The sequence below is a fragment of the Bidens hawaiensis genome, unplaced genomic scaffold, assembly GCF_021521415.1.
Source record: "Bidens hawaiensis isolate Kalapana, Puna unplaced genomic scaffold, B.hawaiensis_p1.1 tig00016259_1, whole genome shotgun sequence".
NCBI classification, from domain to species: Eukaryota; Viridiplantae; Streptophyta; class Magnoliopsida; order Asterales; family Asteraceae; genus Bidens; species Bidens hawaiensis.
The window spans coordinates 512,061-528,381 of record NW_027492482.1 but is presented as its reverse complement, the minus strand read 5'-3'; the positions used below and the strand labels follow the sequence as shown (position 1 = coordinate 528,381).

At 43.1% G+C, this 16,321-nt stretch overlaps 1 pseudogene; it reads right to left on the bottom strand.

Moving 5' to 3' along the window:
- Positions 1 to 353: 353 nt before the first annotated feature.
- On the bottom strand, positions 354 to 794 carry LOC143551064 (bZIP transcription factor 44 pseudogene; annotated as a pseudogene).
- Positions 795 to 16,321: the final 15,527 nt, after the last annotated feature.

Sequence of the window (16,321 nt, the reverse complement as noted above, 5' to 3'; positions counted from 1 at the left end):
GTTGATAACAATCAACTAAAAGATATTATAAACATATGACATTATTATTTGGTTATGACATACCACCAACTAAGTTTCAAAGGCGTGCACACTATTTTAAGCTTTGCACATTATATAAAACTTTATTATAATATTATTTTATGAATATCATAAACTAGAAAAACACATTAAAAAAAGTCAATCACCATCAACATTTCATAATTATCCTATTATAGGATCATACAACATAATTCAAACCAAAATCAAAACACAAATAGGACACCAAATAAAATTATTTTTTAATTTTTTATAATATTACCATACTAGTCCTCCAACTTTAGAAATATTACCAATTTCACTCATTAATTTAAACTTTATTCAATTAAGTACATAACCATATCATTAGAAGGCAATACATGTTGCCAACCATAATCATAACTCAGTGAGTCACTCACATCCGCGCCACCACTGAAAAAATAACCTCCAACATCAACTGGTTGTTCCATAAACGCGATGATCTCCTCTAGAGACTGCAACTGGTGGCTCAACTCAGTCACTTGAGTCGTCAAAACCGAGTTCTCAGCTTCCAAACTTAAATAATGCTGAGAGGTCATACTAATGCTATTCATGACTCGGTCATTTTCACTTCTGAGTTGACTGAGCTGAGTCATGAGATCGTTCAAGTGCTTTTGCTTCCTCATTCTTGACCTCCTTGCCGATTCTCTATTCGATAACATTCTTCTTTTCCTCTTGTTAATCTCTTCTTGAAGATCCGAACCACCCAACGACGTCCTTGCACCACTTGAATAATCCATTCAAAATTAAAATTAAAATTAAAATTAAAATACCAAAAATTTAAATATCAACTTTTTTTTTCAAGAAAATTGAATTTAAAGGTTTTGAGATAAATAACTAGCAGACCCAAATGGTGAATTAAACTTTAATTTGATAAATTAATTAACTAATTATAATATTATATATTGGATAATTTATATATCAGAAAACAGAGGATTATAAAAAATACCAACTTTTTTTTCAATAAAACTGAAATTGAAGATTTTAAGATGAAATTAACAGGACCCAGATGTGAAGCTTTCATTTGATTAATTAACTAATTACAATCTTATATATTTGATAATTTATAGATAGAAAAACAGAGGAATATTAAAAAAATACCAACTTTTGTTTTTCAATAAATTTGAAATTGAAGATTTTGAGATGAAATTAACAGGACCCAGATGGTGAATTAAGCTATAGTTTAATTAATTAGTTTAAAATAAGATAATTTATTGGATAATTTAGATATTGGAAAACAGGGGAATTAATAAATATGAAATGGAATAAAACCAGTAGAGGAAGACAACAGAGAAAGATTGAACTAAATGGGTTCTTCTCCAATGAGATGAATTGATCATACACCCATAAACAAACAGTTCATTAATAATTTGAGACATTAATTTTGAACATTGAGAGTCGTAAATCGAACATGAGTCACAAAAACAGGGGAAAATAGGGGATTTTTGTTGGATTTGTGAAAAAAATGTGTAGTTGAGTTTGGAATTTGAAGGTAGTTAATAATAATAATAATAATAATAAGATTGAATTTGTAGGAAAACAAAGAAGATATTGATGAAGTGATGGAGGTTTAGGATGTTTGAGAAACGAGGACAATGGGAAGAGAATATGGAAGAGTTAAGGGGTTATATATAGAAGGATGTATGGTATAAACCGGTTATGTTTTAATTTTAAATGTACTATATGAAACGGTTATGTAACTGTCTTTGTTTGATAAGAGTGGGACAACAGGACTCTTTAATTTGGGGAGTGCGATGATCTAAACACAATAAAGTTATCGTTTTAAAAAAGCTATCTTTTTCTAAAAAAGAATATTGAATGAATTGATCGTAAATTATCGCAATTAACTACCCATCGGAAATATATTGATAGCAAAGATGGTGTGAGTTACTACTTTAGAAACGGCATATCAAGTTTATTTAGGGTGTTCTCTCAATTCTTGTAAAAAGCAACAGGATTTTCAAAAGTTTTACAAGTCTCATTGAAGGGGTATGCACCCGCCTTAACATCGAGCGGGGCATGTCAACCCACAAGATATAGACAAGAGGCTTGAAATCAGGATGTCATGAAGACACAAAGCCAAAACCTATGCGCAAGCGCATGAAACATCTGTGCGTGGCGCATATCACATATGCACACAACACACACATTTAGTGTGAGAATAAAGAGAAGACCTTGCGCATCCCCTGGATAGGCGCATAAAGGCCGCGCGTAAGCGACACACAACAAATGAGACAATAGTCTAATCCAAATCAGGATAAGGACAACCATGATTGTACTCATCAGACAACCTTCCAGAAGATATCTTTTAAGGAATAAAGAATGTGCTGATGTTGACAGCTGCCAATGAAGGGTGGACAACTCAGCAAAGCCCATGTGCCACCGCGTGATGGCACATGGGTCAGGTGAAATACCTTGGTCAGAGAATAATCAATGAAAAAGCACCAGGTGTCCTAAGTACATGTGGCGCGAAGCAATAGGAGGAGGCCAAAAAGGCCCTAATTGGGTCTGAGCCCAATCATTGGAAACCCTAATACTATAAATACCACACCACCTCCACAGTTGGAGGCAGGCAAGAAAATATATTCTAAGTCCTTTACTCATTTTCACATCCTGATTATCCTCTCCTACAATATCTGATTCTCACACCGGAAGTTTCCCCAAAGAAGACCCCTCTGTCCCTTTCTGAGGGGTAAGCTCACGATGCTGTTCGTTTTGTAGGTGGAAGAACTCGTATCTCGGAAAACCATCGGTGATATAGCACACTCGTACCCGAGGAACGTTGATCGTATACAAGTAAGTCGATACACGCTTCTTCATTGGCGCCATCACCTGTTACAACGGCAACAAAACCACTATTTCATCAATTTTCTCTCTGAAAATCTTCACCATGGTTTCCGGTGTTCGAAACAACGATCAAGTTCTGGAGGATAATGAGCTTGAGGATGTTAATGAGGGACATCAGGTTCTGAGGGCGCCGCGTGACACTGCGCGCACCACCAGTAACCATCCCTTCAACACAACACCTCATAGTCAAACTGAAACTCCCCCAGACGATCTCACGTTCCAAAATCTGACTGGTACAAAACAAAAAGGACCAATGGGCCCGGAAGTTGAAACCAATGACCCTAAAGAATGGCTCATAAACGAACAACGGAGTTTAATGGACAAATACAATGAGTTGGTAAAACACAAAAAGTTAGCCGATTTAACACAAAGGCTCGCATTTGATAAACAAACCATTCAAGGAACAACAAAAAAGACGCGCGCGTTGGAAGACGGTCATTCTGTTCACACCGAACAAGCTGATATTAGTGATGAGGAAGAGGTGCACAGCATGAAGAAGACGCGAGATACTCATGCAGGAGGTTCACAGCTTCGCGCACACATGCACATAGGACCTGGAGCCAAAGCTGATATGGATTTATACACACCATACAACCCACAAGCGAAAGGGCAAGTGGACGTAACCACACCATATAGGCCAGCCATCTTGGTAAAACATTCAAAATTCGCTGAGCGCATTGCGAAGGCTCCCATTCAACACAAAACCAAGATGCCAAGTGGTTTAGGCAAGTACGATGGTACAACAGATCCAGATGATTTCTTACAAGGTTTTTATAACACTGGAAACTTAGAAAGCTGGACAATGCCAACATGGTGTCACATGTTTGCTCGCTGCCTCACGGGTGCAGCACGTGTCTGGTTCGAAAGCTTGCCGACAGGACAAATCGATGGGTTCGAAGAGCTATTGGAAAAGTTCCAGGCTCGCTTTGTACAGCAGCGCAGACACACGCGCGACCCCGATGACATCATGCACTGCGTACGCAGGAATGATGAAACCATTGAAGACTACATAACTCGTTTCAATCAGGAATCTCTTGCAATTGGAGGCATCACTGAACAACTCTTGCGCGTGGCCTTTATACAAGGTGCTCGCAGTGATCAACTCCGCAGAGCTCTCGTGAGCAGAGAAGGCATGCCAACCACTTGGGCTAAGCTTATGGAAGCATCGCGAGTCTTCGCGCGAAATGAAAAACAAATTGCCCAAGACAGAGCAAGAGATAAAGGGCATCAAACAGAAGCACCACGCAACAATGAAAGGAGGGGCAAACAAAACTCCGTATGGTCCAGGTTGCAACAAACCAATTATTCTCCTGCAGAAAAGCAAGCGCAACAAAGTTCACCCCAACCCCAAAAAGACATTCTTAATCGCGGAGAAGGTGACAAGAAGGAAGGCGGCAGAGAGCCTAACAAACCTCTACCAAGAATATGGACTCCCCTCACCAAAACGCCTTCGCAAGTGTTAAGCACAGAGAATGTCCAGTTTAAAAACCCCAGGCCATTACTCCATAAGGGACCACCGAACAGTGGCAAATATTGTGAGTTTCACAAATCCACAGGGCACAACACCGATGCATGCCATCATTTGAAGGATGCGATCGAAAAAGATGTGAAATCAGGCAAGTTGGCTCACCTGGTAAAAAATCCAAGACCAGAGAACGAACAACCAGACGGAGCCTCAGCCAGTAAAAAATTCAAAAGAATCTGTGTAGCTGAAGGAATAAGGCAAGGGCAAGGATCGAGGAAGAGAAGCGCGCAAATCCAAGGGGATTGGCGCGAGCAACAATTAATTTTTCCAAGAATCAGAGGAGGCCCGTCTATCAGCAGTCCTCTAGTCATCACTGCACACATCGCCCATTATGAGGTGTCAAGAGTCCTGGTGGACACCGGTAGTGAGTCAGACATCATGTATGAGCAATGTTTCAGGAAGTTGGATCCATGAGACCAAGCAATGCTCGAAGTTGTGAGTGCACCAATCTCCGGTGTCTCAAACGAAATTATTCACCCCCTAGGTCAGATACAATTCGAACTAACTATGGGGGATGATCAGCACAAGCGAGCTGAAATTGTCAACTTCCAGGTCTTGCCCACCACTTCATGCCATAGTATGATCTTGGGTAGAGGAACGATTGCCCAATTCAACGCCATACCGTCATCAGCGCATGGCGCGTTGGGGTTCCCAACACCAACAGGAGTAACATTTGTGTACCGAGATCATTTATGCGCAGTAATAAGTATACCTCGAGAGGGAAGAATGAAGCTTCCAGTGGCAAACAACGCGCCAGAGGAATGGATTCTCAACCCAAAATTCCCAGAACAAACAATCACAATCGGAGCTACGATATCAGATGACACAAGAGTGAGAATGAAAAGATTGCTCACAACGTATATGTCAGTCTTCGCGTGGCAACATTCTGATATGACTGGGGTTCCGCGAGACCTGGCGCAGCACTCTCTCAACACATTCAAGTCCGTGGAGCCAATTGCTCAAAAGAAAAGAGTCATGAGAGACGAGAAGACAGAGGCCATGAATGAGCAAGTAGAAGATCTACTGCGCGCGAATATCATTCGCCCAATACGATATCAAACATGGGTAGCCAATCCTGTGATGGTAAAGAAGAGCAATGGGTCATGGAGAATGTGCATTGATTTCAAGGACCTCAACAAGGCGTGTCCAAAAGATTGTTACCCCCTCCCAAACATTGACATGAAGGTGGACTCTGTGGTGCCATTTAAGCTCAAATGTTTCCTGGATGCCTATAAGGGCTATCACCAAATTCAAATGGCACCACAGGATGAAGACAAGACTGCTTTCAGAACTGACAAGGGTGTTTTCTGTTACACAAAAATGCCCTTTGGTTTGAAGAATGCAGGAGCCACTTACCAAAGACTCATGGATGCAATTTTCAACGAGCAGATTGGAAAAAACTTAGAAGTCTACGTGGATGATTTGGTGATTAAAAGCAGGGAGGAAAAACAAATGCTCAAAGACATCGAAGAAACCCTTCGGTGCCTAAGGGAAGTAAACATGAAGCTCAACCCGAGCAAATGCACATTCGGCGTGGAAGAAGGGAAATTTCTCGGCGTAATGGTCACCAAGGATGGTTTCAAGGTGAACCCAGAGAAGGTGGAGGCTATCCTCGGCATGCCCTCACCATCCACCATGAAGGAAGTTCAAAAGTTGAATGGTAGATTGGTATCAATTAACAGGTTCCTAGCAAACCATGCAAGCAAATCTACCCCATTCATTAACACATTGAGAAATTGCTTAAAGAAAAGCCAATTCAAGTGGACGCCTGAGGCCGAGCAGGCTTTCAGTGAGATAAAGAATGTCTGATAAATTGTCTGCGCTCACAGCTCCACTACCTGGTGAAACTTTAACGTTGTACCTGTCAGCAGGAGAGCGCGCCATTGGCGCAGTATTATTGGTGGATCGCAAGGGAATCCAAACACCAATTTATTATGTAAGTCGGGTGCTGACAGATCCTGAGACGCGCTACACCATCATAGAAAAGTTAGTTTTATCACTAACGCATGCGTCGCGCAAGCTTCACAGATATTTCAATGGTCATCCTATTGAAGTCCTGACTGATTACAACATCCAGCAAGTCTTGCGACGTCCCGCGCTCTCAGGAAGGCTGACAAAATGGGCGCTGGAATTAGGGGAGCACACGATCACCTATAAGCCTCGTCCAGCAATCAAGGGACAAGTCTTAGCTGATTTCATCGCAGAAATCCCTGAAGGAAAAGTCGAAGAGGCTCAGCGCGAAGTAGACCCTCCGCGAGCCAATAATGAAGAAAACGTTTGGAGATTATTCACTGATGGAGCTTCAAACAACGAAGGGTCCGGCGCAGGCCTCAAACTGGTGAATCCAGAAAATCATGAGTATACTTACGCAATCAGGTTGGATTTCAAGAGCACCAACAATGAAGCTGAGTATGAAGCCCTGCTGGCTGGTTTGCGCATCGCGCACAAGTTCGGAATTAAAAAGCTAGAGGCTCATGTAGATTCATACCTGGTAGCAGCACAAGTCAATGGCCTTTATGATGCCAAGGAGAACACCATGCCTCTGTATCTAGAGCAGGCGAAGAAACTCACCGAACAATTTAACTTTTTCAGAATCATACACATTCCGCGCAGTGAAAATAAGTCTGCCGACGTGCTAAGCAAGATGGCATCAACCAGCTTCGATCATTTTGGCAAAGATGTCAGGGTGGAAGTAATGAGCAACCCGTCAGTGGGAGCGAAGTCTGTTCTTGTAATTCATACAACACCTTCATCATGGATAACTCCAATAATGGAATTCTTGAATGAGGGAAAGGTACCAGACGATCGCGCACAGGCGAGGAAGATAAGACACAAGTCGCAGAACTACGAAATGCTCGATGGTACGTTATATCGACGCTCTTATCTTGGACCACTCATGAAATGCCTAGACGCTGAGGAAGCAAGCTATGTGATCAGAGAGATACACGAAGGAATCTGTGGAATACATGCTGGCCCGCGCATGGTGACCGCCAAGGCAATGAACGCAGGTTACTATTGGCCAAGCATGTACTTGGACGCGTTAAAAGAGATCCAAAAATGCAAAGCGTGTCAGAGCTATGCGCCAAATACCATGCGGCCAAAGAACAACTTGATTCCGGTGACCTCTGCATGGCCTTTCCACAAGTGGGCAATCGATATTGTGGGTCCCTTACCACAAGCGCCAGGGCGAGTAAAGTTTTTGGTAGTGGCAGTAGACTATTTCACAAAATGGGTTGAAGCCAAGCCACTGGCAAAAATCACAGCCGAGGCAATGAAGCAATTTATTTGGAGCCACATCGTATGCCGTTTTGGCCTGCCCATGGAAATCGTGAGCGACAATGGCAAACAATTCACTGACAGGAAGATATCCAGTTGGTTCAAGGAATTGCACATCAATCAGGTCTTCACTTCAGTATACCACCCTCAAGGGAATGGCCAAGTGGAACGCGCGAACCAAAGCTTGCTGAATGGGCTGAAGAAAAGGTTGGAGGGAGAGTCCCATGCATGGGTCGAGGAGTTACCTAATGTCCTGTGGGCGCACAGGACATTAAGCAAAACCAGCAATGGCGAGTCCCCGTTCAGCCTAACCTATGGAACGGAGGCTATGATTCCAGCAGAGATTGGATGCCCATCCTATAGAGTGCTCATGATGAGTAAGACGGATAACGAGCAAGAAAGGAGGTTGGATCTCAATTTACTTGAGGGACGCAGAGAGGCGGCTATCATCAGTGAAGCCAAATACAAGAAAAAGCTAGAAAAATACTACAATCAGCGCGTGAAAGAATGCCACTTCAAGAAGAATGATTTTGTCCTTCGGAACAATGAAGCTAGTCGCGCAATACCCCCGGGAAAGATGTCTCCCAACTGGGAGGGACCTTATCAAGTCTCGGAAGAATTGGAAAAGGCGCATACGCTTTAAAAGATTTAAATGGAAAGAAGATCCCGCGCACATGGAACGCAGCACAACTTAGAAAATGTTTCATGTAAAAGTTGTCAAGTTTGTAATCAATGCTTTTTAAGCCATTATGAATAATGATACGCTCTATTTTTTCTTAATATGCGTTCTATTACCTTTTGCATACATGTTTCACACTTCCCTTTATTAATTTTGAGCAATACGACAACATTGTATTGACATCAAACTAAAAATAAAACGAAGTAAAACATACATGCGCGAGCTTCAAGCTCAGACGCGTTAACGAGTCTTAACTCTAAAACGTCAGGGCCTTAGCCCAATAATATGAGCCTTAGCTCAAATTACTCATAGCATCCATCCTACGTATTGCGCAGCTGGACCATAAAAATACCTAAGCACAACTAAGGCAAAGCACATGCCAAAGCATAGTTGTTAAGGTCTCAGGTCGGGGCCGCGCATGGGATTATAATGGATATAGGCAGAGTAACACATACTGACACGTAAAGGCTAAAAAACTCATTCATAATTCCCTATAATAAATGCACGATAACGTCGCGCAAAAGAGGAATAATGAAATGCCAAGGCACGTGTCAGCATATTCAGAATATCGCAAAATAACTTGAAATATGACAACTGTTAAGGATTAAGTAAAAATAATTTCCTTACAACCTTGTTCAAGTTTCAATGTGTAAGCATACCTTATATTCAACAAGCACACACATGCAATATAAAGAGATGAATTGGGAATGCGCAAGATGCGAATAAGGGAAAACAAAATTTCATTCCGAAACATAGAAGTTTACAAATTTACAAATGATGAGATAAAAACTACAAACACAAAAAAAAAAAAAAAAACAAGAAGGGCTTTTCAAGTCTCTATGTTAATATCAGCCTCTTCATCTTCCTCATCATTATTTCCTCCCTCAGCATCTGGCGCAGCCCGCTCCTCGTCATCTCCAAACTTACCATAATCAAGCTGTTCGTCTTGAATATAGTCGTCTTCTGTCATGATAGCGTCAGGAGTAGGTCCTTTGGCCACGCCAGAGCCGCTGGCAGAGGTAGCGTTGCCCGCGCCATCATCATTGCCACCAGTCCCTTCACATTCATCAAGTAATTTCTTTAAAGCGCAAAGATCGGGCTGGTCAGCAAGCGCGGCTATCTGCAAGTCACAAGGAACAGTATAAGTACAAAAGATTATGAAAATAAGTCAAGTAAACTCATTAAGGTTAAAATACCTGCTCAAGGATAGGAATTGGAGTATTCAAGTACTTCTCCCCCACCTCAGCCATGTCAGCGCAGACAACGTCGAGCTGATAAGGGTAGTCGGATGGATTCTTCTTTAGCATGCCATATTCATAACCATCCTTAAACCCCTCAGCCCGACCCACCAAGCGCGACGCCGCATTACAGTCCATCACAAGGGTCTGAAACTCGTCTGAGTATTTCATGGCATAAGCACAACGAGTCACACCCTGTGAAATCAGCCATTGACGGTCCTGCGCGAGGGAAGAAACAGACGTCTCAAGAGCAGGGATTTGAGAGTTTAACAACTTAACAGTTTCCTTGGCTTGTTTTTTCTCTTCTTTGTCAGACGCTGCTGCCGCCAAGGCTTCATTCTTTTCCGCTCGCGCAGCATCGAGCTCTTTCTTCAGGCGCGCAACCTCACTCTCCAATAAAGATTTTTCAATATTAACCTGCGCAATAGTTTGGTCATGCGCCTCCACTGCCAACTCCAGGTCACGCGCTCGACGCGCGTACTTGGCCGCATCTGCCTCTGCCACTTGCAGTTTCTCCCGCGCGGCTTGCAGCTCAAGCCTGCGCTTCACAAAAGCAGCGTTGGAACTTGCCCGGTTCTCGCTAAGTTCTGCTTGGAGTTTCTCAGCTTTCTCTCGGGCATCAGAAAGATTCCAAGCAGAAATCTTAGCCTCTTGCTTGGCCTCCGCAAGGGCATCACGTACCTTTATATAATCATTGCGAAGCTCTTGGGAGGCAGCAAAAAACGCAGACCCAGCAAAAAGGTGGTCATTAAGCAAATCCACGCGAGCGCGGTCCTCTTGAAACCTCCTTTCATCTGGAGGAACAGAGTGAGCCCAAAAGTCTTCACATACGCCCAAGGATTGGAATGAGCTCTCTTCAGTGATACTCCAGCTCGGGCGGTATATGTGATCGGCTCCCTACAAACACAAAGCAACGCAAAGAAACGTTTTAGTTATCTAAACACTAATTTGGAAGTATGCACAGCGGAGCAAAATAAACTTATACCTGGGGAGAACCGGCAGAAAGATTAGCGCCAGCTGATGAGCTCCTGCCCGCCCCATGAGAAAAAGGCTGCGCCACGAAATCTCGTGGCGCTATAGGGCTTACGCGGCCACCATCAGAATTTTCAAAATTAACCTCCTCATCATCCTCTATAACAGGTCTCTTCTCCTGCGACTTGGAAGAATCAAAAATAGTCTCACGAGGAGGGCTGCGCGCAGGAGGAGGTGAGGGAGGTCTTGACGCTGTTAGAGCAGCGCGAAAAATAGTCTCCTGCTCCTTAGTGATCCCAATGAGGGGAGATTCAGTACTTGTTGGAGCAGGAGCAGAACTGACGGCGCCAGCAGTGCCACCAGCAGCTTGTGTGCCAGCTATAATTCCTATGAAAAAACCAACAAGGAGAAATGATTCATGACTTGAACTAAAGGAAAAAATCAGACAATCAAAGCGCAATAAATACATTGGCGCACCGCAGTCCGCGAATTAAGCATCGCCATGAAGTCCATTTTCCCCCTTTTTGAGGGCAAAACAGAGGACTTCAAAACAACCTTCGGCATAGCCTTGGCACCTTGCTGCGCCTGAGGTTGAGCCACCAACGTTGCCGGCTCTACAAACATTTGAGTGAACAAAGCTTCATTAATAACTTTATCGGAATCACGCTCATAAAACCACAAAATATAAACAAAGTATACCTGTTGGAGAAGACGAAACAGCAGGCGCAGCACCGCTTCCCTTGTCCGCCGCGCGCAGAGATGAGGTGGCAGCACCATACCTCGTGTGGACTGAAGGATTGCCCACACCTTGAGACAAAGAAGACGAGGAAAACTTGGAAGTAAAACCCTTGGTTTTCTCAGGTTCCTTCACTTGAGTAGGAGGAAGATTCTGGGCAACAGAGGCATCATCTTTTTTCTGTTTTTTACTGGCCCCTGCGCCAGTTTTGCCTTTAGCCTTGCGCTTGAGTTTTTGCGCTTCAGCTTCTTCCTCCTTTCCTCCCTCTTCCACAGGCTCCAACTCATAATTAGCGAGCGCATCTACAATACGCGCAACAGAAATGTTAAAACCAAATTTGGTATTCTAAGGGCCTAAACACAAATACAAGGGCTTACCAGGCGCATCGCTGTCAAAGCAAAATTCTAAGTCGACAGGGATGAACATAACATCGAAGCGATCAGGAAAAGCAACTTCCCCAGCGTTCAGGGCGACAGAGCCACCTTCTGTATGCTCGTCATAGGCGGCGTGGATGTATTCCTTGCTTTCTGCATAAAACAAGACAAGTGATATCAGCAAAACGAATTATACTCGCGCAAAATTAATGCAATGAACAAACAACCCACCTGAGCCATCAACATGGATGACAGGCTCAGTCTCGCTGTCAGTCCACCTCTTGCTCATACCAACCCCCACCAACGCTTCCTCGCAAATATTCTTGGCGGGGGATGGTTCAGCAGTTAATTTTTTAACCCACGCGCTAGATGGATTCTTAAGAACGTCATCATCCGCGGGCGCGGAAGTAATCGCGCGCATGGTCATACGAATGGGAATAACACCAGCCTTGATATAAAAGAATTTTTCAGCCCAGTCATGAAGGCTTTTGAAGGCAACCGTGCAGCACTTAACCTTCTGACTGCGCGGTGTGAATGAGAACAAGAATCTTGGATTTTTGGCTTATAAAAATATTGAAAGCGCCGAGGGGTGGGCTCCTCGCACTGAGCTTTGCACATGAACTCAAAATGAGTCATGAGCACTAATCCACAGGGATGGACTTGAGATATATGAATCCGTAAAATTGGAGGAGCGCACCTATAAACCTCGTCATCGGAAGACGAAGATTACAGCGGGTGAAAAAGTGAGAATATAAAGAGATATAGCCGGCGGGAGGATCCGCCGCCGTTTGCCCAGTCGCCGGGAGCAGACAACCATACTCAGGGAGAAAACCCTGAGAGGTGACGAGATTATCAAAATCAGGTTGTTTCAACTTGCAGGGAATCTCATCACATCTCTTCACCGCCTTGTTATTCCCTCCCTCCTCCGACGAGGCCTCGGCAACCCGAGTACCCTTGCCGGTTTTCTTCAAAGTAGACATAACCACTGATTTTACACGGCCTTTACTAGGGGAAATTGTGGTGTCTGGGTTATCAGACATACAATTGCGAATCGAACAATATGGTTACTTTAAGCACGGAATTCAGGGACAAAGACGAAAGCTTTTAATCGGAATGTAAATGATAGGCAAAAGCTCTGAAAATGACAGTGGAGATGAAGAAAAAACCGTTCAAAAGGTTTGGTTTTATAGGCCCAGGAGAGAGAGAGAGAGAGAGAAACAAGTAATAATCAGATCTACGCTCACGCGCCCCCACTCGCAGGCGTAGGTCAACATAAGCGCGACACGTGTTCCTGACACTGTATGAGGAGACGTGAAAAGACACTGTAGCACCTCGAGCACACGAAAGGTCTGACACATAACGTCTCCATCTCTGATGCATGTCAACACCAACCAACCATGTGCATTGACGATTCGTTTTAACCAAAGGGATGGAATTTCGCGCAACGCGCGTACAAGAAAAGAAAAAGAAAAAACAAGCCCTATTGAAAAAGCAAACTATTAAGTCTAATATCTATCTTACATCGCTCGCGCGAGACAAGACACACATTAGACTGGGGGGCATGAAGGGGTATGCACCCGCCTTAACATCGAGCGGGGCGGGTCAACCCACAAGATATAGACAAGAGGCTTGAAATCAGGATGTCATGAAGACACAAAGCCAAAACCTATGCGCAAGCGCATGAAACATCTGCGCGTGGCGTATATCACATATGCACACAACACACACATTTAGTGTGAGAATAAAGAAAAGACCTTGCGCATCCCCGGGATAGGCGCATAAAGGCCGCGCTTAAGCTACACACAACAAATAAGACAATAGTCTAATCCAAATCAGGATAAGGACAACCATGATTGTACTCATCAGACAACCTTCGAGAAGGTATCTTTTAAGGAATAAAGAATGTGCTGATGTTGACAGCTGCCAATGAAGGGTGGACAACTAGCAAAGCCCATGTGCCACCGCGTGATGGCACATGGGTCAGGTGAAATACCTTGGTCAGAGAATAATCAATGAAAAAGCACCAGGTATCCTAAGTACATGTGGCGCGAAGCAATAGGAGGAGGCCAAAAAGGCCCTAATTGGGTCTGAGCCCAATCATTGGAAACCCTAATACTATAAATACCACACCAACTCCTCAGTTGGAGGCAGGCAAGAAAATATATTCTAAGTCCTTTACTCATTTTCACATCCTGATTATCCTCTCCTACAATATCTGATTCTCACACCGGAGGGTTACTCCAAAGAGAACCCCTCTGTCCCTTTCTGAGGGGTAAGCTCACGGTGCTGTTCGTTTTGTAAGTGGAAGAACTCGTATCTCGGAAAACCATCGGTGATATAGCACACTCGTACCCGAGGAACGTTGATCGTATACAAGTAAGTCGATACACGCTTCTTCATTAGTGGTTGCCCTTTAGCAAAATAAATGACAGAAATGATACTTTATGTTTCAAATCCATATCACGTTACGTCCTTTGTCACTAATCTCGTTAAGTTTTCTCATGAAATATGGTCATGTGAATTGTAGTATTGTAATTTAGCACAACTAACTTGGGCATAAAACCCCATTTTGGACATGACAAGAACTGAACAGGAACCATCGAAATCGGTTCCACCTCTACCCGGTTATAACCCTGAACCCGACCAAAAACGATAAAAGCCCGACCATACCGGTCAAAAACTTGACCATACTTGACACGGTTCTTAACTCTGTTGATCAAATCTAAAACCAATTTAATTTACGATTTGTGCATCTCCATATGAAAATAATTAATAATTGATTAATTTCCAAAGTAAAAACCAAAAAAGCATGACCCGGCCCAATTCTCTTTTATTGCACTTTAAGCCCAAACTGGTACACATAAGCCCAAATCCAGATCAACCCATCACAATATCACATCTACCTTATTCCCAATTCTACCCTCAACTTAACCGCCATCAATAAATCTCACCAATGGCATATACCCAGAAACACACACAAAATTACAAATATCATCCAAACACAAACTAAACAAACTGGTTCTGACTTGACCCGGCGATTCCTACCTTGAACCAGACCCAACCTACAGACTAGGTTTTGGGCAGAACCATAACCAAAACCGGAATCAACACATACCCGCCGGAACTTATTCCACAAACACCCGGTCAAAAACAAACCTACCGTACCCAAAACCCGAGAAGAACCCAGATAACCTAGTCAACTACCCGATCATACCACCGGTTCCGGTTCATGAAGATATCCGGTTTGGGCACCTCTAGTAAAAACTAAAAAACATGAACCGGCCCAGTTCTCTTTTATCACACGTTAAGCCCAAACTCTCTAACCCAAACTCACACACATATAAGCCCAAAATCCAAATCAGCCCATATACACAATCCCACATGATCACATCTACCTTATTCCCAACTCTACCCTCAACTCAACTCAAACCGCCATCACCAAGTCTCGCCAAGGGCATTCTCGTAAACCTATAAATACCAGTTCCTATCCGACCTGGTTCTTAACTTTTGTTCACAGTACCCGGAGGCCGGAATCGGTTCCTAAAAATAGTTAAAACACCTTAATAGTGCCCAAATAAAATAATCCAAGCTCTAAATAAGCCCAAATCCAAATCAACCCATATACACAATCCCACATCTACCTTACATTTCCAAATCTACCCTCAACTCAAACCACCACCACCAAATCTCACCAAGGGTATTCTCGGAAACCCTATAAATACCCACAAACACATCAAATAGTCAAATACCATCCACACACTAATTCCTCATTCTTCTCAAATCTCTCTCTATAAATCATCATCAATCATCTATTGAATTGATTGAACTGCTTATTGTACTATCTCCATCACTCCATTTTTCTTAACCTTATTTGTATAAGATAAACCAAATAAAATACAAAACCTATGTCCTGCATGTACACATTTTATGAACACAACGGAAAAATATTAAAACCGTCACAACTTTGACGTTGGTCCGTTTTGACATTACAAACAAACGTACCGGATGAAAAAATTAATCACTCTTGTGGAGTAGGGCCGAGTAGGGTCATATGAGGGCAAACCTTACCTCCATTTCAATTTAATGGCCTCTTTTTAACTTTTTTATAGTTGACTTTTATAGTTGATTTCGACTTGTTGGTCATTAGGTTATGTGTAGTGGAGGGCTACAAAACGGGGGCGCCATTTTTGCCACGTGGAACCACGTCAGCAAAGAGACGATTTTTATTTTAGGGGTGTAGTTGTGTTGTAGCCCAAAAATCGCCCCCAAGTCTTGCCATTGGTCCATTTAATTAAATAATAATATTCTTCCGATCTTCACCGGCAACGAGTTCACAACCCCCCCCCCCCACCCCACCAATAGGGGGGGGGGGGGTGTTCTCGCCCCTTGTCACCTGCCACACTTAGACTTATGTTGACCAAATTCCAACTTTTGATTATACAACTCCAATGTCAACTTACAAGTACCTCTTCCAATCAGCATCATTTTGACCATAATTCATGTTTAACTGCAACTGAAAGCAGTTGGCACTGACCTAAATTCAGGTTATTACTTCTTCTAACTTCTATTGTTATACTCCTTGCTCCTATAAATAAATATATGAAGTTAAGACAACAAACA